The sequence below is a fragment of the Prosopis cineraria genome, unplaced genomic scaffold (assembly GCF_029017545.1).
Source record: "Prosopis cineraria cultivar Desert tree isolate PC_DT_omini unplaced genomic scaffold, ASM2901754v1 PC12, whole genome shotgun sequence".
In the NCBI taxonomy this organism is placed as follows: domain Eukaryota; kingdom Viridiplantae; phylum Streptophyta; class Magnoliopsida; order Fabales; family Fabaceae; genus Prosopis; species Prosopis cineraria.
This window is the reverse complement of record NW_026555343.1, coordinates 19031149-19043614: the sequence shown is the minus strand read 5'-3', so window position 1 is coordinate 19043614 and position 12466 is coordinate 19031149. Positions and strand designations below refer to the sequence as shown.

Sequence of the window (12466 nt, the reverse complement as noted above, 5' to 3'; positions counted from 1 at the left end):
TAAAATTCAACATAAATCTCATTTGGTCATTCAACATATAGTTAATGCAATAAATCACTTGTATAAGTATCTTGGCCATTTACACTTAATCACAAGCATCACAATTTTAGGCCGGGATATGCACACATCACATAGAGTTTCATACAAGTGATAGTGAAACAATGTAATGATCCTGAGTTGGAATAACATCATAACATATTCATTACAAAACCTAAAAAGAGGAAAGAGAAGAGCTATACAATGATGCTCTTCACTCTTTAGTCACCCATTTCTTTCCCTTGCTCCTACTGGAGCCCTCACCTATAAAATATAACTATAGGGTGAAATAAACATCTCAGTAATAGAATAATTCTCTACTATTAATTAATGTGCACAACCAAAAGCGAGAAAAGCTTATATACTTTCAAAATACTCTTTTAGCATATTCAATATATCCTTTCTATAAACACAAGTCATCTACCACTAACATGATTATTCGACCATCTAAATTTTATACTATACACTAATATTTTTTAAATTATATTAAATTAATTCATTATCTCAATCCCCTGAAAGACAAGTAAAACAAGTAATTGAGTCATCTACTCAAACTCCTGATTCATTATTCCAGCCTTATAGTCCAAAAAAAATCGGTCTAATAATTCCTTTTACTGAAATAGTAAAAGAAGCCCGAAAGTCTAAAGCCCAAATAGTAACAAGAACACCTCAAAATGGTACTTTCACTTCTACCTTTTCTAGGAGAAGAAGTCCAAACCTAGTAACTTCACCATCCTTTAAGATGTTAGACTAGTATAATTATTTTAAACTTCTCATCAATAAGACCAACCATTTGCTCTTCCTAATACCAATAACATTAAATATGTTTCTCATTATTCTTTCAACAAAGTCATTGTTTATCCAAACACTAACCCTGATCTTGTAAAAACCTTGTACAATTATAGCCTTATTCACTCTATATATCCTTCTAATGATATGTCAGAAATATCAAAACTCCCAGAGTCAATTAAGGAAGCTGCCAAAGATTATTTTGAAATAGTAACTCAATACTGAGTCTTCATTCGGTGTTATTCAACTATAGCAGAAATAACTCCTGACAAATTCTATCATCCAATTAATTTGATTAAGTTCGGAATAACAAGAAAACCATTTGAGTATGAGCAAGAAGAAAAAGAAGATATTATTAATGATGAAGATATCAGATACAAGATCTCCATTATCAGAGCCCAAGAAGTACATATAATTTTCTAGGAGCTCAATAGGACAGCAATGGCAGAAGAAGAACAATGGACATATTTCACTGGCCCAACATGTATTTTCTCAGTAGGAAAAAATAGCAAAAATTCAAGAAGCTTCAACAATTGGTACCAAAGACTGAAAAATAATTTGATGGATAATGATGAAGGGACAGAAGAAAATATGTCAAGTATTGTCAGAATATGCTATCCATAAATGTAAATATTGTGATGAAAAAAGAGAAGCTGACAGAGACTATGAAGATCCTTCTATCAACATGAATATTCTAAATTAGCTTGCTGACAAGCAAAAGAAGACTGAAGAGGATGGAAGAAGAAAAAGTCAAAAAGACTAAGAGCTAAAAAGAAGCCTAAACCTATATTGTATCTTATAATAATTACTTTGACTTTCCATTTTGTCAAAAAGTCTAAGAAGTCTAAGTCTACCTTTCTCATTTTGTCAAAAGTAGTTTTGTTTTCTTGTAATTATTAGAGTTAAAATTAACCAAGGTTATGTAACCATGGTTGAAATGCCAACTCTATATAAAACCATGTAATCTCTGAAGCAACACACAGCTGAGAACCTTAGAGCTTTCTTGAGCACTTGAGTTCTCTGCCTTCTTGTAACCTTGCCCTCTTACCATTAATAAAAGAATTATGTTCATTTATTTCCTCCTTTGCAAGTATTGAAGATTAAAAGGTATGGCTGAGTAATTTCTTTTTAGGGGTTAAGGGGGATTATTATCTAATACTTAACAAAAGTTTTGGATTTCCGTAATGATCCTGTAAGGGGAATTACTGGTTATATGGTGCTATGGTTACACCTCCAGTAGGAAACGAAGGAAGGCTATGCTATGCTAGTTTGAAGGAAGTAAATCTGTAAAAGGTCTATAGCTAGGCTTTAGAAATTGTCCACTTGTTAATCTCAGTATGAAAGAGGACTGAGAACCTTTCATGTTCTACTATGACCCGGATCAATATCGGTCAAACCCTGTAGCAATACATAGTCAGCTGTTTCAGTTATGGTAGGGGATTGGGATAATGGACCCTTAGATTTCTCTAAGTCCTCCACTTTACTTGTCAAAATATTCACCTCATTTTTAAGATGAGAAACTGATTTAGATAATAATTGCATATTTGCATTTAGTTGTCCGGCAAGAAGAGTCATATTCATCTCCAGAATATTTACCTTCATAATTACTTGGTCTAGTGGGGTCATCATTGGTCCTGTAAGTGAACCACCACCACTACTATTTGTCATCATATTGGTCTCTCTTCTATTTGGCTCCATCTAGACAAATAATCAGCAATAATATTATTTTTTCCTTTAATATATTCAATTTCATAATCATAATAAGACATATCTGATTGTCATTTTATTAACATCTTATTACATAATTGAGTTGTCTTTATTCCTTTATTTAACCAATGTTTTACTTAAGTATTATCAGTTCTTATAATGAATCTAGTATTAATAATAAATAATTCAAACTTTTGTACAGCTTTTACTATTGCTAAAAATTCTTTCCAGTTTGAATAATATCTAGTTTGAGAATCGTTAAATTTTCCACTTGCTATCTAGTTATTACTTCTTCTTCCTTTTCATTAATGTGATATAAAGCTACCCCACAATAATTTTCACTAGCATCTGTATATCTCATCCATATTACATTATTATTTATTGGAATAGTTAATTTAGGTAGATTTTGACATAAAGTTTTATCTGGTTCACTATTTTTTCTTTTTCTTTATCCCATATCCATATTGTCTTTTCTCCAGCTAATTTACTTATTTTTGCTGTTAATTTTGATAAGTTTAGAATATAGTTTCTAGCCTGATTTACTAGTCCTAAAAATGATTGAAGTTCTTTTTTATTTTTAATTTCCTCAAATTTCAATATTTTCTTACTAATATGTTCTTGTAATTCTATTCTATTATTAGTTATGTACTGTCCTAAAAATCATATTCTTTCTTTTCTTAATTCAGCTTTTTTAGGTGATATGTTTAATCCTTTTTCTTCCATAAGATTTATAAATTGTTCTAAATGTTTTTCATGTTCTTCTTTATCCTTTGAGAATATCAAAATATCGTCTATATATATGACAGCAAAATTTTTTATTAGTAATAATAATTTTGTCACATATTCTTGAAATATACTAGGGCTATTATGAAATCTCATAGGTAATACATTCCATTCATACAGTCCTTCAGATGTACTAAAAGCAATATATTTTTTATTCTCTTCTAATTTTATTTGAAAAAATCCAGATTTGCAATCAAACTTACTAAATATATTTTTCCTCTTATTAGATTAAATAACAAATCTATTTTTGGTATTGGATATCTATTTCTTATTGCTAATTTATTTAATTTTTTATAGTTTATGACTAATCTTGATTTTTCTCTTTTTTCTTCATTATGTTTTACTACAATCACAACAGGTGATGAATATTCAAATCTACTTTCTCTTGTTAAATCATATTGTTTCATTTCATTAATGTGCATTATGAATTCTTTTTTATCATTTTCTGTCCATGGGTATAGTTTACAATTTATTTCTTTACTGTAATCTCTTAATTCTATTTTTGCCAAAGGTTTAGATTTTTTCCCAATGAACTAAAGGATTATCACTATAATTTTCCATTAATCTTTGTTCAATTGTTTTAATTTCTTTTGCAGTATTTAACAGTTTTATTGAATTTATAACTTTATTATTATACAAAGGTTTTTTATTTGGTAGAAATTGCACTTCATATCATTCTGCTTTCTTTTGAAATTTTTCATCTCTTCTACTATAAGATTTAGTTACTCTTACTCCCCATGCTTAGTGTTTACAAAGTATTATTAATATTATTGCTTTTTCAAACATATGTAAAAGATAATATTGTTCAATAAAATCTATTCCTAATATTACATCACATGAATTACCATTATATTGATTTAATTTTCTTATTTTTAATTCATATTCTCCTATTTGTACCATAATTTCTCTTGCTTCTAATTCAATACAATTAATTTCTTGTCCTACCCCTTGCATTCTTAATACTTTATTTTTCTTTTTCCATAATTCATTTGTTAATACATTTGCTTTTGCTATTGAAATATTTGCTCCTGTGTCGACTAAAGCATGATATTTTTTAAATCTATATTTGTGATAATTAAATTTTACCAATATGTAATATAATTGTCATATCAATTTTATTTTTTGGATTACTATTATTTGATGATTAATATTTATCATAATTTTTTCTTCTTGTATTCTCCATGATTTTACTTGTTCAAAAAAATCTTTTCCTAGGATTATTTTACATTGATTATTATTATCATCTATTACCTAGAATTTTACAGTTAAAACATCTCTTTCATTTATTCTTATTGAAGATATTATTTTATTTCCTTCATTTGTTACTTCAAGATTATTATTTGTTAATCCTAATTGTATTGTACTTTTTTGCTCTCTTGGGTCTACTAAGGACATTACATCTATCCAATTAGCATTTTGTTTACTTGTATAACTATATAGTTATTGTTTTCTATTGGTGTCTTTGGTCTTATTGATTCTAAGTCTGAACTTATAGGTCTTTCAGTTCTAAATCTTAACAATAATCTTTCTTGTCTAGACATTCCCCTACTTGTATTGGGTCTTGGCTCAAAACTAAAACTTCTTCTAATAGTAGGTTGATTTATATTTATATTTAATGTTAATGTACTTATTCTTAATGTTCTTTGTCCTATATTGTCATTGGTTATCAGGCTCCTTGAATTATTTTCATTTTCATAATATCCTATTGTATTATCTAATTTTAATCTTAATTATTCAGGTATTGTTATTCTGGTTGGGTCTAATTCTATTTCTTATAATACAGGCATAAAATGTTTGTCAACTTACCTTCATTTCTTTTATAAATCTTATGTTCATTTGTAAATACTAATCCTATCATAGCAGTTATACTTATTGTTCTTGATCCTGATAATAATTTTATTCTTCCTAATTTATGATATATTAATAAAGTCTTATTTATATTTTCATCAGCTCTTGAAATACAAAAGTTAATGTTTACTGTAAATTTTAGTTTTTGATATATTAAATTTTCAATTAATATCTTTAAAATACTATCTTCAACACTACTTATTATTCTTCCATCAATTATTAATAATTATATTGGTGAATTTCTTCATTCTTGAAAATAAGCTTTTACTAATAATTGTACTCCAACAATATATATTTCTGTTACTTCATCTTTAAATAATAATTTATTAATTTCAGCATCTATTAAAGCTTTACTTATTAAAGATATTCTCCATATTCCTTCAATTTACTTATTAAAGGTATTCTCAATACTTCTTCAATTAATGTTAATTCTATAGGGTGTTTTTTTTCTAATACTACACATGCATATTTTTCTTGTTTCTTAGACTTCACAAGTTTTCCTACTTTATTCATAAAACTTTCATTTTTTAATTCTTCATGTTTTAAATTTAATTTTGAATCTGTTATTTTTTTATATTGTTTTTGATTAAAAGTCATTCTTTTTTGAACTATTCCTTCCTTTGCACGTACAACTTCTTCATATTCATTTTGATTACTACTTTCAAGTTCATCTTTTAATCTATTCATCATATACATATAACTTATTTCTTCTTCTTCAAATTCACTTTCACTGACTATTTTTAATTTATAAATTTTTATTTTTAAATTATCTAATTCATTTTCTATTTCAGATAATTCTTCATCATATCCTATAAGTTCTAAATTTTCTTTATATGCTTCTTCCATTATTTTCATAATTTTCTTATCTTTTTTATTTGGACAGTTAGGTGATATGTGTCCTAATTCTCCACAATTATAACATTTACATTTTTAAGGTCTTTTATTATAATTTATTCTTATTTTTCCTTTTCTCTTAAAGAATTTTCTTGATTTATATTTATTATGTTTTTTATAATATTTTTCTTTAGGATATCTTTTGAATTTTATTTTGAATTTTATTTTCTTCTTTTTCTTTCCATATTTTTCTGGTTTATATCCCCATTTATGTCCTTTCATTATTTCTCCACATCTTAATATTGTTTTGCTAGTTTTATGATATTTCATATTTCTCCATACAGTTCTACATTTATCGGCTATATATTTTCTTAAAAATAATTCTCTTCTTCCTGTAGTATTTATCTTATTTAAAACATTTATTGGACCTTGTCTTGTATCATCTATTATTTCATCTCCTTCTGAGGTTACTTTATAAGTGTCATAATAATCTTCTAATATTGTATCTGATATTAATTTTGGTAGTTTTCTATAAAATAAATCTAAATAGAATTTTTCTTCTTTTAAATCTTCTAATCATGCTTCATAATAATATTTTTATATTCACATATAAAAGCATTTAAATATTCTGGTTCTAATGAACATAATTCTATTTCATGTAATATTTTTATTGCTTGTTTTTGTTGACTCATTTCATTTATATCCATACTTATTCCTCCAAATTTATTTAATAATGTTTTTATATATTTATCTATTAACATAGCATAATATTCTCTTTTACTATGATAACTTTTATCTAATCTTCTAAATTTTTCTCTATATTCTTGAGTTTTTTTTCCACCAATTTTTTACATTTTCTAAAAATGTTGCTTCTATCAACATATTTACAGTATTTATATCTACATTTTTTCCTATTAATGCTATTAATGTATCTTTTCCCCATTCTTCTATTACTTCAATATTGTTTAAATTATAATCTAAATTTAACCATATTCTTGAATTTGATATTTATTTACTTTCATATTGTGCTAAAGGTGTGGGTGTAAATTCATTATTTTTGAGTATCTTGAATGTAGCCTGAAAAGGTATATTATTACATTATTTTTTTATTTAAATTTATAAAATCTATTTCATAATATTGTTCTCTTTCATCTAATTCCATCATCCTTTCATCTCTATGTTCTTCAGATATTTTACTTGATTCTACATTTCTATTATTATAAGATGGATCATCTAAATTTGGTGCTACAAAATTTTGATGTATTCCATATGGTTATTGGTCATGAATTACTATTTGTGAATTTTGCATATTTATAAATCCTTCTTCAAAATTATTATTTATCATATGTTTATATTCTTATTTTATTTTTTCTAATTCTTCTCTTTCTTCTATTTCTTCAATTTGTAATAATTTTTAAAATTCTATTTTCAATTCTTCAGATTGACTTTCTAATTCACTTTCTGTGTCATTTATTGTTTGTGCCATATTTATTTTTGCATTATTTTTAAGTTTTGGTTTATTTTTCTTTCTGGATTTATAATTATAATTTCCTAACATTATTTCTGTAGCTTTATTTGTACTCTCTCATTCTTCTTCATCTATTTCATTTTCTCCTCTTAATTCTCTTTCTATTTCTTCTTCTAGTTTTTGTTTTATTTCTTTATCTTTTTTCTTTGCATAATTTGTTCCATTTTCTCTATCAAATATCTGTAATTCTAATTTTTTTTATTTGCGCATGTATAAACTATAGATTATTATTCATTATCTCTTGTCCTTTCTTTATTTTTTTTTTGTTTCTATTCTCGTTTGTCTTATATTTTTATGCATATCTTGTTTTCTTATTTTTTTTCTTCATTTATAATTTGTTCATCTTCAACTATTCTCATCATATTTATTTGTGACCATTCATCTTCTAATTTATTATGAGGGTTTATTCCTAAATATTTCATTATTCTATAAATATTATGACTTATCATACTTTGCTCAGTTCTTAGTCTTTCTGTATCATGTTTTATTTCATCTAATTTTCATTACATTCTTTCTTTATTTCATATATTTTTTGTTCTAAAGGTTTTGTATATTCTTTAAATCTTTTCATTTTTTCTCTAAGACTTTCTTTTTCTAACATTATTTGTACTTCTTTTGGTAACATATTTATTATCTCTTTTTCATTAAAAAAAAGTTCTAAATCTTTTATATTTTCATTTATATAACAATCTAATTGTTTCATTAAAAACATATTTGTCTAGTGTGCCTAATTACTTATACTATCTCCTTCTCCTCCTAATAAAAAATGTACTAAAATACATGCTAAATTTTCTACTGGTATATAAAAACTTTCTGAAATTTTATTTTACTCTATTTCATACATTTTTGGTTCAATTGTTTTTATGATATTCATTATGGAACATTTTCTAATACTTCTATTATTGAAAAGCATATACTTAGAAAAATTAAAAATCTTCTTTGATTTCTTTTTGTTATTGGGGTCATATAATATATCCTAGTTTCTCTTCCTATATATTCATTTATTGTTACTATTATTCCTATTCTTGTTTCTATGCCTTCTAGATCTTGTTGCATTAACCAAGTTAAAAAATATTGTAAACATTATTTGAATGAAAGAGAACAATATTATAAAACGATTTTATAAATTCAAATAAAAAATGTAATAATATACCTTTTCAGGCTACATTCAATATACCCAAAAATAATGAATTTACCCCCACACCTTTAGCACAATATGAAAGTAAACAAATATAAAATTCAGGAATATGATTAAATTTAGATTATAATTTAAACAATATTGAAGTAATAGAAGAATGGGGAAAAGATACATTAATAGTATTAATACAAAAAAATATAGATATAAATACTGCAAATATGTTAATAGAAGCAACATTTTTAGGAAATGTAAAAAGTTGATGGAATAAAAAAACTCAAGAATATAGAGAAAAATTTAAAAGATTAAATAAAAGTTATCATAGTAAAAGAGAATATTATGCTATGTTAATAGATAAATATATAAAAACATTAAATGAATTTGGAGGAATAAATATGAATATAAATGAAATGAGTAAACAAAAACAAGCAATAAAAATATTACATGAAATAGAATTATGTTCATTAAAACCAGAATATTTAAATGCTTTTATATGTGAATATAAAAAAATATTATTATGAAGCAGGATTAGAGGATTTAAAAGAAGAAAGATTATATTTAGACTTATTTTATAAAAAACTACCAAAATTAATATCAGATACAATATTAGAAGATTATTATGACACTTATAAAGTAACCTCAGAAGGAGATGAAATAATAGATGATACAAGACAAGGTCCAATAAATGTTTTAAATAAGATAGATACTATAAGAAGAAGAGAATTATTTTTAAGAAAAATATATAACCGATAAATGTAGAACTGTATGGAGAAATATGAAATATTATAAAACTAACAAAACAATATTAAGATGTGGAGAAATAATGAAATGACATAAACGAGGATATAAACCAGAAAAATATGGAAAGAAAAAGAAGAAAATAAAATTCAAAATAAAATTCAAAAGATATCCTAAAGAAAAATATTATAAAAACCATAGTAAGTATAAACCAAGAAAGTTCTTCAAGAGAAAAGGAAAAAGAAGAATAAATTATAATAAAAGACTTAAAAAATGTAAATGTTATAATTGTGGAGAATTAGGACACATATCACCTAATTGCCTAAATAAAAAGGATAAGAAAATTATAAAAATAATGGAAGAAGCATATAAAGAAAATTTAAAACCTATAGGATATGATGAAGAATTATTTGAAATAGAAAATGAATTAAATAATTCAAAAACAAAAATTTATAATTTAAAAATAGTCAATAAAAGTGAATTTGAAAATAGTGAATCTGAAGAAGAAGAAATAGGTTATATGTATATGATGAATAGATTAAAAGATGAACTTAAAAATAGTAATCAAAATGAATATGATGAATATGAAGAAGTTGTAAGTGCAGAGGAAGGAATAGTTCAAAAAATAATTACTTTTAATCAAAAACAATATGAAAAGATAAGAAATTCAAAATTAAATTTAAAACCTGAAGGATTAAAAAAATGAAAGTTTTATGAATAAAGTAGGAAAACTTGTGAAGTCTTAGAAATAAGAAAAATATGCATGTGTAGTATTAGAAAAGAAACACCCTATAAAATCAACATTAACTAAAGGAGTATTGAAAATACCTTTAATAAGTAAATTGAAGGAATATGGAGAATACCTTTAATAAGTAAAGCTTTAATAGATGCTGAGATTAATAAATTATCATTTAAAGATGAAGTAACAGAAATATATATTGCTGGAGTACAATTATTAGTAAAAGCTTATTTGCAAGAAAGAAGAAATTCACCAATAGAATTATTAATAATTGATAGAAGAATAATAAATAGTGTTGAAAATAGTATTTTAAGAATATTAACTGAAAATCTAATATATCAAAAACTAAAATTTACAATAAACACTAACTTTTGCATTTCAAAAGCTGATAAAAATATGAATAAAACTTTATTAATATATCATAAATTAGGAGGAATAAAATTATTACCAGGATCAAGAACAATAAATATAACTACTATGATAGAATTAGTATTTACAAATGAACATAAAATTTATAAAAGAAATAAAGGTAAATTAACAATTGACAAAAATGATATTAAGAGAAAGATAATATGAACTTCTTAATCCCTAAAGTTTATTGTTGTTTAACTCAGTTACTTGTTTTCCTGCTTTCCCTATCTGTCTACTTGCTTTTCTTATCTGTTGCTTTAAATAGTCTAAATATTTTGAACATAATTTTTTAGAAATTAAACAACACACATTTAAAAGTCTAATAATAAAATTTAATTCTTGGTTAAAAAAGAGTTCATTTTTTATAAATACACAAACATAACAATTAAAGAAAAATAAAAAATATCATAAATTTTATACTATACACTAATATTTATTAAATTATATTAAATTAATTTTAAAATAAATTAAAATTAATAATAATATATTGCATGTAGAATCAGGTGAGCAGGTCATTGACTTCAAACACATGTTCCACCAAATTAATAATAATAATAATAATATAGGGCTTAAAAGGCAGCTCGGGCCCGAGCCTTTTTTTACAGGGCTTATCAAGGCCAAACCCTCAAACTCGAGTACTTTAAAAAAGAAATTCATTTTCAAAGCCCAAACCCTTATTTAAACAGAACCTCCAAACCTGACCCTTATTCCCAGCTTTAGATAATGGCAAAAAGTTCTGCAATCACAGGTGGTGCATTAACAAGTTTGTAACTAAATCCTTGAACCTAAATTCCCTATTTATCCTAAATGGAACCCTCACACCTGCTGCTCCTATTACTAAGCACAAATCCATTGACTTCCAGCTTAAAGGCATCGGTTCTTCTCAAATGATTGTTGTTTGGTAGTTTTCTATCATATGAAAGGAAAGTTGCCATCTTATGGAGGTCTAAATCCAAAGCTCTAAGGAAACTAGAGTGGGCTATGAGATGAAAATGAGTAGTATCAAAATCAAAGGCTTTCTTGCATCTACCCACCTAAATATCCCAATAAATATACCCAAATAAAATAGCCTGGTTCACCTTTTTAGTGAAGTTCTTGCATGCTTCCCTCTACATATTCCATTTTAGCTAATCCACACTAGTAACGTTAGCCAAAGAATTCCAACATTCCTCTCTAACAACATCTTTTCACTTGTCTAGAGAGTTCAAATAGTCATGGATAAGGTACATTGAATCTTCAATGGCTTCGCAACCAAAAGAACAATTCTCCTCGATCATAAAGCCTCTCTATAAAAACCACCTAAAAGGGAGATACTTTGGACTAATTAAAAAATTAAAACAATTTAAGTAGATATAATTATAAAGGAAGAATGATATTACCAAATAAAGCTAGGAGAAGAGAGGAGAGGCTTTGCATAGAGTGCTTATCCTGGTTCAATTTTAACCACTTGAATTTACCTCCAGTCTCTAAGATACACTTGAAATTTTTTACTAACTCCACCGAGATTAAGCCAAAATCTTGGTTCCCACAGTACAATTCAAACTCTTCCTTAAGTCTATAACTCTTTCCCTTACAAAGATGATTACTAAACCTCTTAAGCTCCTCGAACTTAAGCTACTCTATTTCAAAAGTGAAATATAAAGATAACAAGTAAATTCAATAATGAATCACTACTGTAATAAAACTCTCTCTTAGAGTGAATATACAATCAATGAAGCTTTCAAAATAATGAATGTATCAGCATAAGGTTGATAGAAAATTAATGCATGTTGTTGGTTCAGTAACTTCTCTTCTTCTCCGCCTCATAAATGAGTTGTATTTATAGTTGATCTTAGAAATAAATATATTAAACTCATAAATTAGCTATTAGCGTCTTCATCTTCACTACTCTATAATTTATACCCTTTAAGGCAATAAA

The 12466-nt window shown here is 25.5% G+C and overlaps 1 protein-coding gene across 4 annotated transcripts in view; it reads right to left on the bottom strand.

The window, feature by feature from the left end:
* The window catches only part of LOC129288164 (organelle RRM domain-containing protein 6, chloroplastic), a 35585-nt gene continuing 23119 nt past the window's right edge, over positions 1–12466 (bottom strand). For 2 of the 4 annotated variants that reach the window (XR_008587940.1, XR_008587939.1), the window contains 2 exons: positions 2422–2523; positions 1–300 (listed from right to left, as the gene is read on the bottom strand). The gene's annotated coding sequence lies outside the window, so the exon portion shown is untranslated. Of the gene's footprint in view, positions 314–2421; positions 2524–12466 lie in introns of all 4 variants that reach the window. The other 2 variants (XM_054924588.1, XM_054924587.1) reach the window with 2 other exon arrangements.